Source organism: Myotis yumanensis, unplaced genomic scaffold (assembly GCF_028538775.1).
Source record: "Myotis yumanensis isolate MYYU_CA2020_CCGP unplaced genomic scaffold, mMyoYum1.0.hap1 SCAF_9, whole genome shotgun sequence".
Classification (NCBI taxonomy): domain Eukaryota; kingdom Metazoa; phylum Chordata; class Mammalia; order Chiroptera; family Vespertilionidae; genus Myotis; species Myotis yumanensis.
Window position 1 is genome coordinate 4,641,221 of NW_027223760.1, and position 6,218 is coordinate 4,647,438.

Consider the following 6,218-nt stretch of genomic DNA (forward strand, 5'->3'; position numbering starts at 1 on the left):
CTCCAGACCTGTGTTGTTCGGTATTATCTCCAACAGGCCTGCCTCTGAGCTGGCCCACTCACTGGGGCCTCAGGATGGGCAGACTGGATCTGTTCCATGGTGCCAGCCGTGTCACCTTCCCCCTCTGGCATCCACCAGCTGTTGAGGGATCCCAGGCAGATCCCTGCCCCTGTGCCCCGTGATGGTGTCAGAAAAGTCCCAAAGGACAGCCGGCCAGTAGATGACTAGGGTTAGGGCAGAGCCTCAGCAGATGAGGCCGTGCAGACAGTGGGGCAGGAGAGTAAAGGTAGCTGGGAGTGGGGAGCGGGTGGGAGGACAGAAAGGCCAAGGGGAAGTTAGGTGCCCAGGTGGGCAAGCATGGAGGGGTAACCATGGATCAGGAGAGAGTGGAAGACCCAGGTTTAGAAAAAATAAACTCCCCCAAAGCTCTCCCTCTTCCCTGTCCTGTAGGTCAGGGAGCATCAGATGAACACTGGTTCCTGCCACTGTTGATCTGCTCCTTCAATTTAGCTTGAGGTGGCAGGAGCTGAGCTGAGAGTTACACCCTTGGGTTCTAGCCATTAACTTACGGAACGGAACGTAAGCCTCTTCCCCGCTCTGGGCTGTAAAACAAGACAGGAGGGAGTTCCTGAGGGTCTTTGCAGAACCAGGATTTTAAGAACCTGCAGGGGTCCCCAGCAGCCAGGAGCCGGCCTGCAGGGACAGGAGGGAGGGAGGGAGGCGGAGTTGACCGGAGCCGCAGAGCAGCCAATCAAGTGCACTGTAATCCGTGACGACACGGTTGCTAGACAGATTTCCAGGGCCACGGAGTGCGCACGCGCCGGAGTTCACGATTTTCCCGCCAACAGCCGGGCTGGCCTGCAGGGCGCGAGGCGGCGGGACGGGGCTTGGAGGGCGCGGAGCTCGCGGGTTGAAGGAGCAGCTGAGGCGGACGGGCCGGTCGAGGTGAGTGAGCCTGGCTTCCCACCGGGTCTCTCTGGCCTTGGGCTGACCGGCGGTTGCGGGGCGCGGCGCGAGGACGGACGCCTGCCGGGAAGGCCGGCGCCGGGAGCCCAGGCCCACAGAGGTCAGGCCAATGGCGGGCTGTGTGGGGCGTCCAGGTCCCGCCTCGGGACAAGTGGGAGCGGGTTGTGAGAGACGCGTCAGGGAGCGGTTTCCGCGAGGCCTGTGCGGGGCGGGCTGGGAGGGGGGCGCGGAGCGGGGGTGGGGGGGGCGCCGTTCTGTGCTGCGGCCTCTGGAGGGCGCGACCCGTGTAGAAGCCCGTGTCCGCTCACGGCTTCAGCGGCGCGTTCCGCCCAGTGGGGGGCGCTAAGCAGACCCGGAAGGAGCGGCTCCCGGTGGAGGAGCTCCCGCGTGACTGGCGGGGCGGTGGGGAGCGGTGTGAGGCGGGGTGTGAGGGGGGCAGGGACGCCCCTCTTTGAGGAGGTGGCCTTTGCTTCCACCCGGGGCCTGAGTGACGGGGAGGAGCCAGCCGTGCGGGAGAGCCCCCCCAACGCTCGTGGACGGACGGATTTAAAGGGTCGCTCGGCCCGAGTGGCTGGCGGGGCGGGGGAGGGAGAGTCAGGGGCTTCGGGGCGGCCCGGCCGACGGGGAGGCCGCAGGCCAGGCCCCCTCCAAACCCCGGGCCCCGCGGAAGGACGGGCGGCAGGGGCCGGGACCGAGCCGCGGGACGGCGTGCTGACGACGAGGCGGGAGAGGGGCAGGCGCGCGGACCGGGCTCCATGGGGCTCCGGTGCACGTGCGTCCCGAGGCCGCGGGACGGCGGCTGGTCTGCGGGTATGGAAGGCAGGACGAGAGCCGGTCGGGGACGCACGGGGGTCGCTGGGCGGTGGCAGAGGCTGAACGCTCTGCTCCAAGAGTATGCTTGGCTTTCCGAGAGCGCCCCGTGTGTGTGCGTTCTCATGGAAAATGCCTTTCTTCTTGCTGGATTGATGGGGCGGCACTGGCTAATGGGACTGCACGGTGCCGCGGCACATCCTCTGCATAGTGTACCACGTGTTTGCCGCCCCGCGCGCGTCCCCCTCCGTCACCGTGTGCCCTGTGCTCGACCCGCTCCTCCCACCCGGAAGGCCCCTCACGCCGTCCACGTCATCGGCTTCCTGCTGCCTGAGCCCTGGGTTTAGGCTCGTAGCTGGGAATGGGACCTGTCCTGCCCTCAGTGAACCTTCCATCTAACCTGAGAAACAATTGTGAGGAATGAGTTCAGTGCAAGGGGCAGTGGAGTGAACGCGGAGCCGGAGCCGGAGCTGCGGGCGGGAGGAGTCGGGGGCGGAGAGGGCAGGCAGCTGGGAAGACGCGCGGAGGCAGCCTCTCCCTGACCATCAGGGCGAGGACTCTGGCCACAGCCGGGAGGCCCCGGAGGGGGCAGGGGAGAGGCTGCCGCCCGCTTCCACCTCCCCGCCGCCGGCCGTGCCGGGAAGACCCTTTCCAGGGTTAGACACCCAGACACTCCTGCAGCCAGGGAGCTTCCTCCAGCCTCCGGGCTGCCGGTCCCGCGGGCCTAGAACCTCTCCCCGGTAATTGCTTTCGGTAATGTGTTTGCTCCAAACCAATTTCACGCCTCCGTGAGGACTCCGCCCTGCGCTGGAGGCGCGGACCTCCCCACCACCCACCCACCGCGTGTAACACGAGCTCACACAGACAGCACACATTGAACACAGCAGATACGCAGGGTTCGGGTCCCCGGACACCACAGACATACACAAACCTGCACGCGTGCACACTGGACTTTAAGGCTCCCGTGTGCAATCCTCATGCCCAACCAGTGCACTCAGGTACGTACCGAGCAGTGCAGCGCCCCTGGCGCGCCGGCCCCTGGCCGGCTGCCCGGATCCTCCTCCGTTGCCCTGGGGCACCTTCCGGACCGAAGCGAGGAGGCGCTCTCGCGGTGGCGCAGTTGCGCTCTGCTGCCACCAGAGGGTACTCGCGGACAGGGCCCGGCGCTGCCCACCGGCAGTGGACTCCCGTCCCTGAGTGAGGCGGCAGTATCTGTTGGCTCTAACTTTTTGTTTATTTTGTTAATCCTCATCAGAGGATATTTTTCCATTGATTTTTAGAGAGAGTGGAAGGGTCCAGGCAGCATGGCTCAGTGGTTGAGCATCTACCCAGGAACTAGGAGGTCACAGTTCGATTCCTGGTCAGGGCACATGCCTGGGTTGTGGGCTCCATCCCCAGTGTGGGGCCGGCAGGAGGAGCCAATCCATGATTCTCATCATTGATGTTTCTATCTCTCCCTTCCTCTCCCTTCTTCTCTGAAATCAATAAAAATATATTTTTTAAAAAGATAGAGAGTGGAAGGGAGGGGGAGTGACACAGAGAGAGAGAAACATTGATGTGAGAGAGACACATCCATTGTTTGCCTCCTGCAATTGCCCTGACCAGCCGGGATCAGGCCAGATCTAGCCTGCAACTGAGGTAGGTGTCCTCGACCAGAATGGAACCCCAGGGCTACCCTTCAGTCCGAGGGCTGAGGCTCTATGCACTGAGCCAAACCAGATAAGGGCTGTTGGCTTTGACTTTAGAATACTGTGTTCATTCTTAGCATCCTAGGTTCTGACCTCTAATCAATGAAGGGGAGGCCAGATGATGGGCTCTGGTAAAGACTTGTACAAGTAGAGAGAGTAGATTCAAAATAAAATTCCTCTGCAGGAGCATTTCGCCGACAGATGGAATAGTGAGAATGGGACAAGTCAGAGCACATGGACAATTAAAGAAGCACTTTTATTTTTTTAAATATATTTTATTGATTTTTCTACAGAGAGGAAGGGAGAGGGATAGAGAGTTAGAAACATTGATGAGAGAGAAACATTGGTCAGCTGCCTCCTGCACAACCCCTACTGGGGATGTGCCCACAACCAAGGTACATGCGCTTGACCGGAATTGAACCTGGGACCCTTCAGTCCGCAGGCTTTATCCACTGAGCCAAACCGGTTAGGGCTAAAGAAGCACTTTTAGAATAACATTTTAGACAGTGAGAGGAGGTGCTTACCCTCAAGGGACCTGTTCCCGGATTCAGGGGGGAAACCAGTTTTCTCTTGGTAAAGATTTGACAGCAATGGCTTCTGTCCTTGGTACTGATAGGAGAGCCACTGATTTGGGGACTTCCATTCTTTCCTTCCTTTCCTTCCTTCCTTCCTTCCTTCCTTCCCTCCTTCCTTCCTTTCTTTCTTTCTTTTTTTAGAATTAGTGCATATATTTTATTTTCTTCTATTTATTTTTTCTTTCTTTTGGGGAGAGGGGGGACTTCCATTCTTGACTACACCGCTCTTCTTGGCCCACTTAGTGCAGGAACTCATTTTGAAAGGTATTTCCTCATATTCACTTGATCCTTGCACCAGCTCTTTGACTAATCCATTCTGTCCCACCAGAGAGTGATAGGCTTATTAAAGTGGTCTTTTACGGAAAGGACTGGTAGGAGGGAAATGTTTCAATATATATACCCTTTGAGCTTTTGGAACTTTGTGCTGTCTGATTTTATTACCTATGCAAACATGAATGCAATTACTTTTAAAAATGGGTCTTCCTTCATGGTTTATTTTATTGGTGTTGTTACTAATAGAGCTTTAAGTTCAGTTTGTAGCCCAAAAGTTCCCTCGATAATTTATCAAGTCAATAAGCCTCTTATTGTGTATCCAATACTCTAAAGCCATCAAACCAAGTACTGACCTCTATCTCACTTTTTTTTTAAAAATATATTTTATTGATTTTTTACAGAGAGGAAGGGAGAGAGATAGAGAGTTAGAAACATCGATGAGAGAGAAACATCGATCAGCTGCCTCCTGCACATCTCCTACTGGGGAAGTGCCCGCAACCCAGGTACATGCCCTTGACCGGAATCGAACCTGGGACCCTTCAGTCCGCAGGCCGACGCTCTATCCACTGAGCCAAACCAGTTTCGGCTCTATCTCACTTTTTAAGTACAATACACTTTAAAGTCCAGTCTTCCATATTGGTACCATGAAGTACTTGGTTAATTTAACAAAGGGTTCTGACAAATATCTTTAGAAGAATGTGCAAGGATTATCCTTGTACTTTAGTAGTGAGTTGGGCTTCCCAGACCTAAGTTAAGCCACCTCTTTTTTTCTCCCTGGTAGCATCTTTCCACCAGACTCATCTCAGAAGTTTAATGTAGAGCCCACAATCAGGACAGAATGGAAATCACACTCTTCTCCCTTTACCTCTCTGATGAACTGTCAATCAAGCATAACAAAAGAAAGCTCCTTTCTTGGGTCCCACCATCTTTTGTCCCACTCTGGTAACAGTGTCTTTCGGGGTGCTGATTTTTAATGCATTAGCCTGACATTAGTGTTGTTCACTAGGCCAACACAACACTCCTGAACTGAACAAATGTCACAGAGATCCAGGGTTCCCTCCAGCCCTGCTCTGTTTTGGCTCAGAAACTCTGAGACTCTTTGGTGTAAGTTTTCATCCTCACCTGAGCCAAGTCATCCTCCTAAACTTTGCTACTTTGTGTGGCTTTGCTACTATTAATTCTAACTAGCGTGGCTCTCCCAGTGACCAGATGACCCCCACTTTAGCGGGCCAGGCTTGCTCTATGTACTGAAGCTCAGGTCACTCTTCTGTTGACTTGCTTCTGACCTGAGGCTCCTATCAAGCGAAAGTGCCCATGACTTTTGCCTCATAGACAATTCTTCTGCTGGGAATCAGAAGGAGGGGGAGAGTAAAAAAGACCACCATTTCAGTATGTGAGGGGAAGGTGAGCAGAGTCATCAGCAATTAGCAGATAATTAGCGCTGCTGACCCTTAGGGCTCATCAGCACGCCTGGGGCCAGCCCCCAGCAATCAGCCAGGGCAGGTCGATAGTGTCAGGCCCAGGAATGAATAGGGCTCATCAGCAGCGCTGGAGCTGGGGAGCCAATCAGGGAAATTAATAGTGAGAGAGGGAGAGGGCGGGGGGGGGGGGGGCAGCGACAGAAAGACAGGAGATACAGATATAGGCGAAAAATGAGGGGGGAAATAGAATAAGGTGCACTGGGGTAGGGAGTGAGAAATAGTAATGATCAAATAGGAGCAGGGATAGACAAGGGCAGGAAAGAAGATTGGGAGGAAGGAAAAGAATGGAAAGGATGGGAGAAAGACAGAGGAAGAGGAAAGGTGAGAGGGATGCTAAGCACTTGGCATAGTGTGGGCCCTTCCGGAAACGACCAGGAGGCCAGAGTGAGGGACTAAGGGGGTCCACCACGGAGGAGAAGGAGGAG